Below are 16937 nucleotides of genomic sequence, written 5' to 3'. Positions count from 1 at the left end.
ACCCGGAACTTTGTAAAAACTGAAAGTGTATATAAGCCCCTGACTTGCTACAAATGGGGTTCATCCTTTGGATGCTAATCCACTGAGTCAGCATCGGTGCAGTAAACCTGCTTCTTGTTAGCCCTGGTGTCCGAGTTTGTGCCATGTAACAGGTACACGTGGGTCTTTCCCTTCCCCTTCTCTTCTCCCAGCCCCTCACCATTCCTTTTGATCCATAGTAAATGCTAAATAACTATGAGCTTGAGTGAAAGATTTATTGAATAATATTTTTTGCAAGTACTCTGAAAGGACCCCAGAAGTTTGATCCATGTGAAGACTAAGTTTGTCATTCTTCACATTTAATTTTATTAAAGGGAGGTCACTGTCTTTTTGGGTCTCTTTCTCTGATAATTTGCTGCTGTGCTATGTCTAGCCTGAAGAAATCCAGGTAACTTCATCATCTTCAGTTTTCTTTTGGGATTTTCTCTCCCACCCCTTATAGCCATTTTTGGCATTCTTTCTAGTTAGAGAATACTACAAACTAGGCCATGGACTGTATTTCATCTCCATTTCTCATAAGATAAATACAACTCAAACAAAATTTGGAGTTATATGAAGTAAAGGTTAATATTTGTAGGTGTGCTTTCTTAAGTGAAATAAACTCTAAGAGCTTTCGTTTCTTTATTTATTAAATAGTAAGGATCATATCTACCTTAACATGTTGATGTGGTTTAAATGTTATTTGCCTTTCTTGCTTTAGGTGTACATGAATCTTTTAACCATGTCTCTTTCTTGTGTCGTTTCCTTCCTTGAGTCCTTCCATCTCTTCCCTTATTCCCTTTTCTCCCCTCTTTCTCTCCTTCTTATATTTCTTTATTCCTAGCCTTTACCTCCTGATTTGCCTCCCCCATTTCTTTCCTTTCCCTCTTTTAAACTCTGTCTCCTTTTCAACCTACCTTTCTGTGATATCTCTAAGAAAAATGCCAAGGATTTTCTTTGTTGTCTTTCTCACTAAAGGACTTCTTTCCCTTTCTTCTTTTTGTTCCTTCGCTTCATTATTCACTTAGAATATTCATCTAATGTAATTCACCTACCTCTAATCTTTTTTCCCTTTAAACTTCTAGTTCTGACAAGCAGTTTGCACCTTAGTGTATACACTCATTAGATATTCTCAGTATCTTAAGGTTGAGGGAAAACTGTAATTATTTCCTGGTCTGTTAATTTTGTTCAAAAAAGGAATGGTAGAAAGAATTAATAAATTCCCTTCTTTTTCTGATAATGTAGTCCCAGGGTCTCTGACCTATTTTTTTTTTTTAAGTTCTCTTACCTGTAAAGTTCCAAAATTACTTTCATTGGTTGGCATAACACACACACACACACACACACACACACACACACACACACGTTAGATACACAAAACAAAAGTTAGGTCAGTGAGTTACTAACATTTAGTGCATAAAGCAAAATGTACAGTTGGTGAATTACCGCAAGGTAAACTCCTGTGTTACCCCCAACCACATCAAGAAATAGAATACCTCCCATATTCCAGAAACTTCCCTATGGCCATTCCCAAGCATTACCCACACACTATTTGGCCTGAAACAACTAAAATATTATCTGAAGAAATTTGCTGGCCCCTGTCTAATACAATCAAGCACTGGGCAGGTTCACCGTTGATTTGGGCAGATGGATAAAGAAAGTCTTCGATAGATTGTACAGGCCTTTAATGCTCTCTCAGGGAACTAAGTATACAGGCACACCCTCAGGCATGTAGGCAAGCAAGGAGGCGGCAGAGGCTGGGCAGGGTCAGGTTGAGTGGCTCAGGAGGCATCTGATGCTCCCAGCACCCCATGAATCCCCAAGCCCTTTCTTGCTTCTCTGTGGTGACCTCAGTCTCAGTCTTGCCTCAGAGTGGGCCTTCTTGGGTGATGCTACCGCTGCCTTTAGTGCTCCCCTCGATACACAGGTGTGAGCATTTACACATGTGCACACCCATGCTCTTTGGGCCCATCAGAGGCCACACACCCACACCTTTCAGCCCCAGGCATCCATGCTAGCCACAGGAGGGCATAAAAAAGCCTGATAATTTAATTTACCCTATAACCTGGTTATTCCTCCTCTCTTTAGTTTTCAAAATATGTTTGTTAAAGCAAACATTATACCATTGCTCAGGGATTTTAAAGTATGTAAATTGAATATGTAAAATAACTACAACATCAAGGGGACTTATCTGAGGTAAGGATCTCTTACATTCCACTTGAGGTATTCAAGTACTGATTCGAAGTAGACAGTGAAAAATGAGGCATGTAATTCCTAGGGCAACCACTACACATGTATACAAGTAAATATAGTGAGACCACACAGTATATAAAACAGAGTATTAAAAAGTGTTCAAACAATATGAAAGGAAAATGGGCAATCTGTGGAAGTGAAAACAAATGGAAAAATCTGAAAACATAGTTGTAGAATTAAATCCTGATATATCAATGATTACATTAAATGTAAATAGTCTAAGCACACCAATTAAAATACAGAGATTGTCAGAATTAGTTTAAAAAAAATCAGTAATTTCTGTTTCTGGAAAGATGGAGTAGATGTACTTTTCCCTATTCCTGTCACTAAATATAATTAAAAACCCTAGAAATTATACAAGTATAAGAAGACTCAAAGGAGATAATCACTCAGATTGCTCAGGGATCTTGGGACTTAAGGAATGACATGATTGTAAATTACCTGGGTTTTCTTTTTGCCTCGTGTATTTAATACTTGGAGCTGAAGAAATTGGTAACCCAGACATGCTGACAGACACAGAAATTTTAAAATGTCCCAATAAAAGCTAATTCTTTAGCCAAAGAAACAGGAAAGGGTCAGCCAACAAGATAGGAAATCTTAAAAAATAACCACTTGATTATAGCCAAAAACCTCAGAAAAAGACTACTGAAAGTCAAATGGAGAGCACAGAAGTCTGTGCTCTCACCTTGCTATAACTCTCCCCATTGCCCACCAGGGTATTGTCAGAAAGCTGAGGAGGGATTTGGCCATCTAGCTGAGTGTTAAGTAGTTATCCCCTTCCCTTGCACACAGCTGTAGCAGTGTCAGTGTTGTTCATGCGGGGAGCTTGGATTGCGTACCTTGTTCTCTAGCATGTGAATCATTACATTAAATACACACAGTCAAAAGAAACCTATAGAAAGACAGAGATCAAAGTAGATTAAAAAAGATGACCTAGGGGCCTCCCTGGTGGTGCAAGGGGTTAAGTCTGAGCATTATGAAACTATCGGCAGCCACTGCAGCATGAGTTTGATCCCTGGCCAGGGAGGTGACCCGCATGGCACAGCAGACCTCTCCTGTTTTGTCTACTGCTCCCCTCAGCAGTATATTTCAGTAGATCTGCCTGTTTTGTTCCTCACTCTGTCTCTGGTGAATATTCTCACCCCCCACATCTCTGGCCTGCACCTCAGCTCTTGTATGCATAAATAAATCTTTAAAAAATGACCTAATTATATGTTATCTATAAATAACTAACTTATAATAAATAACATAGGCATGTAGAAAATTTAAAAAATGGAAAAGGATATGTCATTTAAACATTAATGGAAAGAAAGTAAGTGTGGTTATATTAATATTAGATAATAGCCTTTAGACCAAAGAAAATCACCGCCTACAGAGAGAAACATTATATAATAATAAAATGGTCAACGTACCAAGAAGAGATAGCAAGACTAAAAATGTATGCACTAAAAAATAGAGCTGCAAACTTTATAAAGCAAAAAGTGATAGAATTGAAAGAAGTAGAGAAAAGATATTCAACATCCTTAGCCATTAAGGAAATGCAAATTAATATGACAACAAGATAGCTCTACACATCGATTAGAATGGCTAAATAAAAAATAGTGACAATACCAAGTGCTGCTGATGGGGAGAAACTGGATTACTCATACATTGCAGCTTTATTTTGTGTGTTTTTTTTCTTTGATAAATTTGACATGTGATATTTATAAATTTAAGTATAGAACATATTATTTTGACACATATAATATGATTGCCATATTTATCAAAGTTCATTTTTATAGCATATTTTCAATGTCTGTATATATTTTAGTGTTTGTTAGCTATCATTTGGGTATTTACTGCTCATCACATGTATAACTTTTTAAAAAAATATTTATGCATACAAGAGCTGGGGTACAGGCCAGAGGTGTGGGGGGTGGGGTAGGGTGAGAGGATTCACCAGAGACAGAGTGGGAACAGAACAGGCAGATTGACCAAAGTACACTGCTGAGGGAAGCAGTGGACAAGTCAGGAGAGGTCTGCTGTGCCATATGGGTTGCTCCCTGGCTGGCTGGGAATTGAACTCGTGCTTCAGTGTCTGTGGATAGCCTCATAGGCTGCGTCTTAACCCTTGCACCACTAGGGAGACCCTACATGTATAACTCTTAAACTGGTTAATCTCACTCCCCAGCCCCCATTCCCTGGTAATCACCATTTTACTACTGTTTTTTTTTTTTTTTTTTACTGGTTTGATTTTCTTTTTTTTTTTTTTTTTTTTTTTGGATTCCACTTAATAGTGATATCATGAGGTACTTGACTTTTTCTGTCTGACATCTTCACTTAGCATAATGTGCTCAGGTTTCATCCATATTGTCACAAATGGCAGGATATTTCTTTCTTTCTCATGGCTGAATAATCTGCCGTTGTGTACACATAACACATCTTTAAAATCTATTCATTGTTTTGGGGCATTTGTTTTCATATCTTATCTATTGTGAGTAATGCTGAGATAAAACACGGGTGTGCATACATCTCAACAAACTCCTATGTTCATTTCATTTGGGTATATACCCAGAAGTGGATTTGCTGCATTGTATAGTTTTAATTTTTGGAGAAAGCTCCATGTCATTTTCTATGATAATTGAACCAATTTTCATTCTCATCAACATTGTTTATGGGTTATATTATATCATGGGTTCCTGATTTACCACAGCCTTTCTAGCACCTGTCTCTCATCTTCTTCTTTTTTTTAAAGATTTATTTATTTATTTATTTATTTATACAAGCACTGGGTACAGTCAGAAGTGCGGGAGGGTGAGAGAATTCACCAGAGCCAGAGCGGAGAACAGAACAGGCAGACTGATGAAATACACTGCTAAGGGGAGCAGTGGGCGAGACAGGAGAGGTCTGCTGCACCATGTGGGACCCTCGCCGGTGGCCGGGGATTGAACCGGCGCTGCAGAGGCTGCCGGCAGTCTCGCAGCCCAGCGCTCAACCGCTGCACCACTGGGGAGGCTCTGTCTCTCATCTTCTTGACGATAGCCATTCCAGTAGGTGTGAGGTGGTATTTTATTGTGGTTTAACTTGCATTTCCTGATCACCAGTTGTGATGAGCTTCTTTTCATGTGACTGCTGGTCTTTTTTGGTGTCCTCTAGAAATATGTCTATTTAATTCTGAGCATTTTAAAATTGGATTTAAAAAATTAAGTTGTAAAGAAAAAAATATGAGAACATTTGAATAATCAGAGATATACTATGTGCATAGACAACATTTTAAAGACAGCAAATCCCTTTATATCAATCAATAAAAAATATAATTGGCATTAGTATTTTATATATTTTGATTATTAATCCTTTATCTCATATGTGATTTTCAAAATTTTCCTACCATTTTGTAGTGTGTCATTTTACTTTGTTAATTTTTTTTCTGTTCAGAAAGCAGCTTTTATGTTTGATGTAGTCCCATGTCCCATTGCTTTTGTCATTTGTGCTTTTGGCATCAAATCCAAAAGGGGTTATTTTCTTTGTGTTTATCCTGCTAGGGGTTCATTTTGCCTCTTGACACTGAGACCTGATGTCTTTTGTCAGTTGTGGAAAATTCTGATCCTGTGTTTTGCCAGTTTTTAGTAATTTATAAAACATTTTTACAAATGAAGACTATGAACTTTAAGGAAATTGCCTGAAAATGTTTACTTATCACACTCTGCATGCATATCCGCATCTACACAACTGCAAGTGTAAAAGAAACACAACTGTTTATGCTCTTTTACCTTTATTGCACCCTTCCTCTCAAGATCCTCTCAAGATCAATCAAAAGCTAATTTATTTCCCACAAATTATGCCTGTGTGAGAATGTAAGCCAGGGGATACCCTCTCCAGACCTTTAAAAACTAAAGATAATGGCTATTGGATGATTCGGTAATCTGCGACTCTCCTATGACCACAGAATCATCTCGTATTTTTGTTAGCTGGGCATGGTTTCCAAATACCTTGATGTGCTTCGTCTCAGCTGTTCTCACAACAGCCTCTTGAGTTTGGCAGGCTTAGTTCTGTTTTGCGGGTATGATTAATAAACAAGTCATTACAGAGCTGTGCAATAGGTTTTCTCATGGGTTGTGTTTGAGTTGCAGTTCAGTTGGTACACACAGGAGGGCAACTTGACCAATTGTAAGGGGGTCCTGGATGGCTTCCTGGAGTAGGTAACATCCAAACTGTTATAAAGGAGAACTAGACACTCGTTAAGTTAATAGGTGTGGAGGTAGAATAGAGGGAAAAGCATTTGAAAAAAATATGTATTGAAAAAATATGTAGATGTTTCAAAAAACTAAAATTATTGCAGTTTGGTATGGCTTTAGCTATGGTCTTAAAATACAGAATGGGAAAAGAAATTTCTCTAGGTAAAAATCTAGTATTCCTTTGGTAAATTGGGCGCAAGAACATTACCTGAAATTTTGAGAATTGACATGAATGAGCCACTGCCCCCTCAAGGCCTTTGCTAGTGGACTCAGGAGGAATCTGACTTCAAAGTGCAAGTTAACTCCTTGTATGAAAAATGTGAATCAGTTAGTTCTCACCGAAGCAGAGCCCGCCCTCCAGTGGCCACGGAGGTGAGTACGCCTCAGGTGCCTCCAGGGCCCAACCCTCCTGAATGGGCATGTTTGCATGTTTGCCATCAGATAAGGTGAGGTTTCCGTCAGCTGACAGTCAGCAAAGTTGGCTGAAATTCTGAACCCAAATAACAGAAGAGAGAATGAGTGTTACAAAAATGGGAAATACTTTGTTACTCGTTTTCAACCCCATCCCCAGAACGTTGATTCTGTTTTGGCCAGAGGAAGGGATAATGCATCTGCTGCTGCAAACAATTTTAATGACAGAAAGGCTATTTCTTTCTCAACTCCTCTGAGTAATTGCTGGACAGAAGTTCAGGAATATGACTTTGAATGTTACCAAATGTTACCAGTTCACTTAGGCACTCACATGTCTGCGAACAGGACAGAGCGAGAAGGGGACATTTGGCTCTGGCTCTCGCTGTAATGTCCCCTGGTCTGGGAAGCAACAGCTCACAGCAAGTACCCTCTTCCCCTCCAGGAGGAAAATTGGGGTTCTCCGACCAGTCACATTGTAATTTTGAGAACATTCAACTTCCCTAAGCTATTTCATAACAGTTTCAGAGATTTAAAAGATACTAAATAATGTGGATAGAATTGAAAATGCTTTAAATGACATGAAGATGCTGGAACTTTCTTCCTGAATAGAAAGAAAGAGGCAAGTTGAACAAAATGACCCTGTGTTACTCTCCGGGACCCTCTAGGTGGTGCTGCTGTGACAGCTATTGACTAGATATTTTTTCAAGCCCTTAACTATCAAACCAAATACTTAACTTATTAAATGTCTTATATTTATGGTTAATTGCTTGTATGATACTATTGATAATTTATGCCATCGCATTTACATTATGTCCTCTTTTAAGAATGAGTGTGTACATATATCACACAACGGAGTTATCTTAAGAGGTGGAATACAGGTTATTTAATAAAATCAAAGATGTTTGTGTGCGACCAAATTTTTCCATGCACATTAAAACCAGGTATGGCATTAGTTCTTGTTTATCCCTACTTGCCCTTGACAATGTAGGAAGGATCTTTTTTTTTTTTTTTTACATTGCAAATGCTAAATTAATGTTTATTCTGTCTTTCCCCTCTCTCTACTTGTTGGAGATGAGATGACAAACTGGATTTAGGTTTTTTAAAATCCTAATCAGACATTGCTGCTTATCTCCCCTAATAAAAAGAGTGAGGGCCTCCCCAGTGGCGCAGCGGTTGCGCGCTGGGTTGCAAAACTGCACGCAGCCTCTGCAGCACCGGTTCGATCCCCGGCTGCCGGTTAGGGTCCCACATGATGCCAGACCTCTCCTGTGGTGCCCGCTGCTCCCCTCAGCAGTGTATTACGTCAGTCTGCCTGTTCTGTTCTCAGCTCTGGCTCTGGTGAATTCTCTTACCCTCCTGTGCTTCTGACTGTACCCAGTGCTTGTATAAATAAATAAATCTTAAAAAAAAAAGAGGTTGTTTTTCTTTATTTCTGACAATGTCTTGACACACACATATATATATGTAAAAATCACTACTTTATCTCAAAAGCATATTGGTTTTCAGGATGGTTCTATTGAAATGCAGGAATGGTATGAAAAATAGTGTTTTATAATTGCTTGACTCTTAATCAAGATTTTATTAAAATCAATATTTGATATGCTGCTCAATTTAATTAAATTAAACCATAGAGAAATGAGCAATAAATGAGTTTGGAAATCAATCACAGGATAAAGTATGTTTCTTTTAATTAGTTTAACATATGAAATGTTGGGTTAAGCAATTGCTGACCACAAAAGGAACCAAAAATGAAGTCACTGCCTTTGTTTATATAATATACTCTGTGCCTGGTGCTGTGCTAGATATGTCTATAAAGTGGCTTCATTTATTTTGAAACAAAATCTTGTTTCAAGAGGTCTGTCTCCTGCCTTGATAATTCTGGCCCAGCTTGGTGTCAGTATGCGTGTCCCGGGTTACTTGGCCATCAGTGGCAGAGGTAGATCTTAACACCGTGATCAAGCTTTGTCCACGACTGTGGCTTGCTCACAAATAGGAAGAAAACTCCCAATTTGATTGTGATTAATTTTAAAGAAGGATGATTGTGGTAACTTAAAAAAAAAAAGTTTTGCTTTTATAGACAAGTAGTAGGTGAAGCGGGGCGGGCACTGATACCGTATCAAAAAGCAAAATGACTTAGCAGCTCTGAACACATGAACTGCCAAAAAAAAAAAAAAAAGGGGGTGTTATGTTTAGGGTAGACACTGAATATAGTTATTTGCTATATAATTTGTGCTTATGGAGAGTGGCAGAGATTTATGGCTTTCGTAAAAATGTGTTCTAATTGGGATTAGCTAATGAAAAAGTGGTGGAACTGCAGAAAGAGAGAGCAGGAAAGTGTGATTTCAGTTGAGGTGTTTCTTCTCTCATGGGATGCTAACAAAAGAGCTAGTGTTACGCACTGGGGCAAGAACCATACTTTTAATTAGGCCTTCAGAGTTTGTGCCTGCTTTTTTGGGCCTAAGTATTCTCAGTCATCCAAGGCATCAACTCTAGGAAATAATGATATACTTGTTAAATACCTTCGGCGAGGAGAACAAAGCTGCAGCTTCCTAAAAATCTTCCTCATTTTTATTCAGTCCTTGTTCAGAGGAATGAAAATTGAAAAAACCAAAACAATCATCATGACCACATAATTGGGCAACTTCTCGCATCTGCGAATGATTTTTCTTTCAAGTTACTGCTTCCTTTACTTCAGTCATTCACCTATCACATTCATGCTTTTTGACATCTCCCCAGACCTCTTGTGTTACTCAAAGTGGCTTATTTGTATTTTTTTAATTTTTAAATTTTTTTTTCAAGATTTATTTATTTATTTATCCATACAAGCACTGGTACAGTCAGAAGCGCAGGAGGGTGAGAGGATTCACCAGAGCCAGAGAGGGGAACAGAACAGGCAGACTGACGAAATACACTGCTGAGGGGAGCAGTGGGCGCGGCCAGTCTGTCGCGCCATGTGGGACCCTCGCCGGTGTCTGGGGATCGAACTGGCACTGCAGAGGCTGTGGGCAGCTTTGCAGCCCAGTGCTCAAATGCTGTGCCACCAGGGGAGGCCCCAAAGTGGCTTATTTTTAAAAACTAAAATTAAATACATTTATTTTAGAAGGAAGCTTTGTTTGGTGATCATAAGTGGAAAGGCAGAGCCGCTTCCTCTAAGGAGGATGTAAGTGAAAACCAAGAATGATTAAATCAAAACACTTGACAGAAATTTTAACTCCAGGAGAGTGTTCTGAAGTCATCAAGTCATATTTGACCCAAACTGAGATTCCTCTTTGAGTATATTTGAGTAGTAAAAATAAGAATTGAAATGGGAATACTTTTCTCATTATGTGAATCAATTTTATCCACTTCACTCAAGTCTGTATACCACGTGAGTCATGTGTGCCTCCAGAGGTGTCTCTTCCAAATTCGTTGAGCAGCAGCCTGTGTACCTGTGCTGCTCTCATGGGCTTTCTCTACTCTCCAGCTCCTCCCACCCAGAGCAGTTGAATCTTGGTCTCTACCCATCTGAAGCTTCTACCCTTAGGACCATTCATCGAGACACTCCTGTTAAGAGCCACACTTGGAGGTCAGATTACAAAAGGGGATATTTTCTGTTATTGGTTAACTTGACTTTTCTCCATAGGCGCTCTTTGAGATCAAATTTCCAAAAATAGCTAAGTAAATGTCATGAAAAATGTGTGTTTTTACCATCCCTGACCATCATACTCCCAGTTCCCCTCTCCAGAAACAATCATCCCCATCATGTTGTACGTATTCTTCTGCAGAGATCCTGTATATGTGTAAGTTTACATGAACTATATACCACTCCTTAAATTTCACATGGCAGGAGGCACAGACAGAAGTGCTATTCTGCACTTCATTTTCTTAACCAACATACATGTTTTTGGATGTAGATTCGTATTTATATATAGCTCTAGGCACTCTTGAATACTACATGAAAGGACTTTATGCTTGTAATGAGTCCACTTTTGTTGGAAGCTTGGATTATTACCCTTTCTTCTACAAACAGTGCTATCATATCCTTGCATAACTGTCATTGACCTTCTGGTGACCATTAAGAAATAAATGCAGTGTTGGACAATACTCGTTCAGGTGAATGGAGATCTAACTATAATCATTGCAGGGGGCATTAGCAATCATATACTGGAGGATTGGTGTTCCTTCCGTATCTTCACCCAATGATGTAAGTTTTGTTATGGCATCCTGTACAACATGAGGCATCCTGATTTGCACATGAAGTTGTAGTTTTGGGTTTATGTTTATTGCATTTGTCTAATACTATTTAATCCCTCCTTACCGTGATCATATTTGAAATTACTCAGATAGTTTTGTGCTTGGTGCTTCTCTCAGCGGATGAGAAACTCCGTGAGGCCAGGGCGGGACTACACGTAGCTTGGGCACTGCTGTATCTTCCTCACCTAGGATGTAGCGCACAGCAGCTTTTCTATAAACATTCTCACCAGAAACCAATCTTGATCTTGTACTTCCAGACTCTAGAAATGTGAGAAAATAAATTTCTGTTGTTTAAGCCCCTCTCTCTGTGGTATTTTATTATGTCAGCTCTAACATTGCTAAAGTACCCCAAAAGGCTACTGTACATATTAAGGTATGTGTCCATCCATGAATGAATGAAGTATCTTCACACACACACGGACACACATAGACACACAAATATTATTCAGCCATAAAAATGAGAAAATTCTACCATTTCTAACAAGGTGGGCTGGCTTTGAAAGCATTATGCTAAGTGAAATACAACAGAGACAAATATGATAGCAACTATATGTGAATCTAAAAACAAAAAACAAACAAACTCATAGAAAAAGAGATCAGACAAGTGGTTACCAGAGGCAGAGGGGAGGGGTTGGGGGTAGATGGGGAGAAGAGAGTCCAAAATTATGTTTCTAGTTATAAATAAGTACTGGGAATATAATGTACAATATGATGACTGTAACTAATGCTACCAAATGATATAGGAAATTTGTTAAGAGAATAAATCCTAAGAATTCTTTTCACAAGAAGAAATATATTTTCATTTTAGTATCTGTATAAGATGATGAATATTAGCTGAACCTGTTGTGGTAACCATTTCACAATATATGTAAATCACACCATTGGGCTGTACATCTTAAACTTACTTGGTGATACATGTGAATTATTTATTGTTAAAGCTGAAACAGTGCAGATTATAGTAGAGCAGTGTTAAGTCTACTGTACCCTCCTTGGGCATTACTCATTGACTGAGATTATTGGAGAGTCTAATGGGCCTTTGCATTCTTTTATATTTCTTTCCTATTTTCGCTCCCCATTTGTGGTGACAAAATGGTATCTACCCTATACTCACAGTTAGCACCATTGCGTATAGTATTTTGAAATCTAGGCGCCTAACTCTTTAATTCAGAGGAACTGCAGAAAATATGGGACCACTGTAGGTATGGAAAATTCACAAAACTATCCTTTTGTATCCTTTTATTTTGCTGGAGAATTGAATTTTTCCTGTTTTTCTTGTTATTTTAGCATTGAATGTTAGTGACTACCCTGTGGCTACCTGTCTTTTCCATAGGGGAATACCTTGTATCCCTATGCTTGAGGAGTCCTCTCTTTGTAGTATCATGAAAATATCCTAACTTTTCATTCATTTTCTCAAAATATGCTCAGAAGGTGCCTACTTTCTTTCTTCTGCTGGAGATATGACGACGATACAGATTCTGTCCTTTAGAAAGCAGCGGAAAATGGGACTGGAGATATAGCGTGTGATAAGTACTCTCTCTGAAAGACAGAGAGCCCAGAAGTGACAGTGTGGCTCCAGTCCTTTATGATCCTGTTTACAAACAGCACCTGATTTGATTCCCTGACCACTTGATTGGTGGCTCTTTGATGATTGAGAGCACAGGACAAATGTCCCAGCTGCCAACAAGTTCTGCTTCGTTGTAGGCTGTTGTGAATCTGAAAAATACATCACAAACAAGAAGCAAGCAGCTCACTTCTGTGTCAGATGAACCACTGGGGTGGATTTAGCACAGTTAACACTTTCTTGTATGAGAACTGGTGCCTGCATGACTCATTCTAGAAAGTCCAAAATGGCACCCATCTGAAAGCTACCTAGTCCAAGAGTTACCATTTTCTTATAATAAAGTTTCTGTATCTGCATTGGAAAGTGAGGCATAATGGTATGTTGATCTCTTGTTAAAACATTTATTGTCCCCCTTGTAGGCCTTTTCCCTCTTAATATTCAGCAAAATTTGAGGATGAAATCTTATCTGACCTTAGGAAGAATAACTACCTTATTATTTTAATAGCAAATAGATACACATTCCAAGTGTAGTTTGATTGGGAACTATAGAGGAAAAAAAATAAAAGGAAAAGAACACACAAGAGCTGGGTTGCTATTTCTGACCAAGTTGGAACTGGGAAATTCCAGCATCCTTATAGGGAATCTTATCTCAGCGGAAGCCAGTTTTGCTCTCTTGGCTGAAGAATGAGTATGTGTTTCTGTGTATATAAAACTTGCAGGTCCAGACAGAGGGCCACTCTACCTTCTGGCTTAGCCTGCCATTTATTATCATTCACAAGGTGGTGTTAGATGCTCAGCTTTAAAAGAACTGGCTTTTCAGCAGTATTTTTTACCCTTGAGAGTATATAGAGTGAGCTCTGTGTTGTATATTAATCAGAGCTTTCACGACTCACTTTGAATGGTATTCGAAATGTGTCTGGGAGTGTGGTGAATGAACTATGCCCAAAGTGTGCTCTATTATTTATTACTCAGGAGTCTTTGCATCTGAGACATAGACTGGAATTAAAGGCACCTTTAATAACTCAATGTTCTTCCCACTTTCTGCTCCTTATGCACTTCCCAACCAGGATTTGTTACCTCATAAGAGTCAATTTGTAACTAAAATTTGTGCTGAAATTTGTATTTTTAAATTCCCCACACTTTCTGTGGATGTGCAGATCTCAGAGCACACCAGCTAACACATTCTGGACTAATTTAGCAAACATTTAGCAAACATGCCTGGAAGCTGATCCTCCTAGAACCACCTCCCCCAGTTTTCCCAGATGGGAAATCTTACACATCTTACAAAACCTGGTTCAAATGTCACTTCCTTGTCTGCTCTACCTGTCTGCCCCAGGCAGTGAGTCATTCCCCCTTTCCTGGCTCCCCATCTTTTCTATATGCCTCAATCACACGCATTCTCAATGGGGACACTATCATTCCCAAATGGGGCAAAAATTAATTCTTGGAGGACAAAAATACTATTCTTTTAGTGTATAAAACACATATATACACATAATGCATAAACAAATATACAGTATATAAGGTTCATAGTGGCAGGGTGAGAGTAGAAAAAAGGTAACTAAAATACTTGAGTTTAGGGTGGTGATAATGAAAAAAAGTTCAAGGGACACTGCTTTGCTGTTGTATGACAATCAGTACTTTGTCTTATGTTTATCTGTTACCGGTTACAAAACCATGACTTTAAAACCCCAGACTATGGGCCTCCCTGATGGCACAGCAGTTGAGTGCTGGGCTGCGAAGCTGCCTGCAGCCTCTGCAGTGCTGGTTTGATGCCCCGCCCACTGGCAAGGGTCCCACATGTCGCGCAGACCTCTCCTGCTGCACCCGCTGCTCCCCTCAGCAGTGTACTTCATCAGTCTGCCTGTTCTACTCCCTGCTCTGGCTCTGGTGAATTCTCTCACCCTCCCACACTTCTGACTCTACCCAGTACTTGTATAAATAAATAAATAAATAAATAAATAAATAAATAAATCTTAAAAAAAAAATAAAACCCCAGCCTCTAACTCAATCCTTAGCTCATATTAATATTCATTACTTTTTTCTTGAAGAAATAGATGGTGAGTCAGATGGTTGCTTCTACATATGACTTCTCTACACCAGAAACTCCCGCACAAATGACTTTTAATACCAACTTCCAAAACCCACCTCCATAAATTCTACCTTAATGGATCTGGAGTAGGGCTTGGCACATGTTTTTTCAAATGTTGTTCAGGTAATTGGATTTGAGAACTGTTTATCCTATCCAAGATTCTCTTTTCTTGTGAAATGTCTCCATGTAGAAAGATATAAACCAAATAAATACAAAAACCATAATAGCTGTTGTATCCCTCTGTTGACACTTCCAGGCGGATCAGACTGCAGAGCACCCACTTCCATTCAAGGCCGTTTTCCAAGAGGAGTGCTGGCAGACTCCGGATTTCTGGCAGAGCTAGGTGATGTGTGCTTCTCTCCTTGGTGAGGATTTTAGCTGCAGGATCATGTGAGTGTGGCAGGCACTATGGGTTGGCTAAATACCAGGAATGCTCTGGGTGGGGTTTCTTTTGCTAGATGGACAGATACAAAAGTTAGGTGGTTTGGGGACTGAGTGAGTGACTAAGGTGTTGGTTGATGGAAATCTTGTTGGGTGATTTCAAGCAGCATGCCCTGAGCTCTTTCTTTAGTTCTGTTCTGGAAAAAATTGCTTGAAGACTATAAGTGGCTCAGCAGGAGACACACTTGTCAAGTGTATAGGTCACACACAGTAAAGAAGAACAACAAATGCATAGAACCAAATTACAGTCACCCAGTAGGTTCGAGTATTCTCAGACCCACTGCCCTATTTATACTAAATATTGTAATGCCACGTTCATTATTGTGAAATGCATGCCATACATAACTTCTGCTTCCTGTCCATGTAATTTCCAAGCACCAGTGAAGTGACTTAAATAGAACATAAAGGAGAATGAAAGGAATTTTAGACTAAAACTATACTAGGAGAAATAATAGAGTATAGTAATCAGTTCTATTATCATACTTGTCTTGAAACTGTGAATTCATTCCAATGTGATGGATATTTTAGGGAGCAGCCTAAGCCTTTGTGTTTGCTTTTGTGTGACCCCTGAAAAGCACCAGGTTTACCCAGGAAACTACAGAGGGGGATTGAGTCTGTCGAGAACATGAACTCTCGTGTGCATGACTCATACATCAATCACCTACCTCTGTGAACTGTGAACTTTGGGTTATACTCCATCCATATCTGACCTGAGAGCCTCTCTTCTGATCAGGACAAAACTCCTTCCTCCACCTCACAATTCCTTGTGAGCTGTAGCCCTTTCCTTCCCCAGAACCACACAACAACTCTCAGGTCTTATACTGTACTTATGTATTGACTCACATTGAACATGTGTAAAACCGTGCAACCATTTTTATTATTTTTTTCCTTTACTCTGTAACTGTTGAAGCTTGTGAGTGCTGTGCCCTCATCCCTCATCTGCTTTCCCCATAGGCCCAGTGGGATTTTTCAGTCTGTGACTTTGTGTGAGGTGGCACATATATTGCAATACATCATGACTGCCTATTCAGATGCTTGTGATTGGTATAATGAGTTAGTTTGGTTTTAAGAGAAGGAAGACTATCTTCAACTGAATAGTGTTAACACTTTTTCTTTATGTTGGACATTTTGAAATGAGGGTAAAATAAGTAACTTGGTATATATGGAGACATAGATACCACTCAGACATATATAGCAACTCAAAAACCAGTAGTGGCATTGTTATATATAAATGATGTGATTTTCTAAAATGGTGAATAGATGCTGTCCTGAATAAATCAAAGCATACCTCTCTCTTGATTTGAATAGTAGTTGCTTTTCCTGGAAAATTCATTTACATTAATCTCAAGCAAAAATTACCTCTTTAAAAATTGAAATGGAGTTAGATTCTGACCAGTTATGTGTTAACATATTTTTCATCTATAGGTATGGTGTGGGGAAAGTGAGACTGGTCTCTTATTCAGATGTCTAAACCCCTGCCCACTCAATGTCAGTAGAGTCCCCTCCATGCCATTTGACAACCCAAACTGCCTCCAAAGATTTTCCAACATGTCTTCTATTGAACCTCTAAGCTATGGGAATGAACTTAAACAATAATTCTGTATGTTTTAGGACACTACTGAGGGTTGGTTGAAAGACCCCAATTAAAAGTACCTTAAATAATAAGAACATTTATTTTCTTATGTCAGTCAGTACACCCTGGGATTGGTTGGGT

Source organism: Talpa occidentalis, unplaced genomic scaffold (genome assembly GCF_014898055.3).
Source record: "Talpa occidentalis isolate TD23 unplaced genomic scaffold, MPIMG_talOcc4v2.1 talOcc4.17, whole genome shotgun sequence".
NCBI classification, from domain to species: domain Eukaryota; kingdom Metazoa; phylum Chordata; class Mammalia; order Eulipotyphla; family Talpidae; genus Talpa; species Talpa occidentalis.
This window is presented reverse-complemented; position numbering follows the sequence as displayed.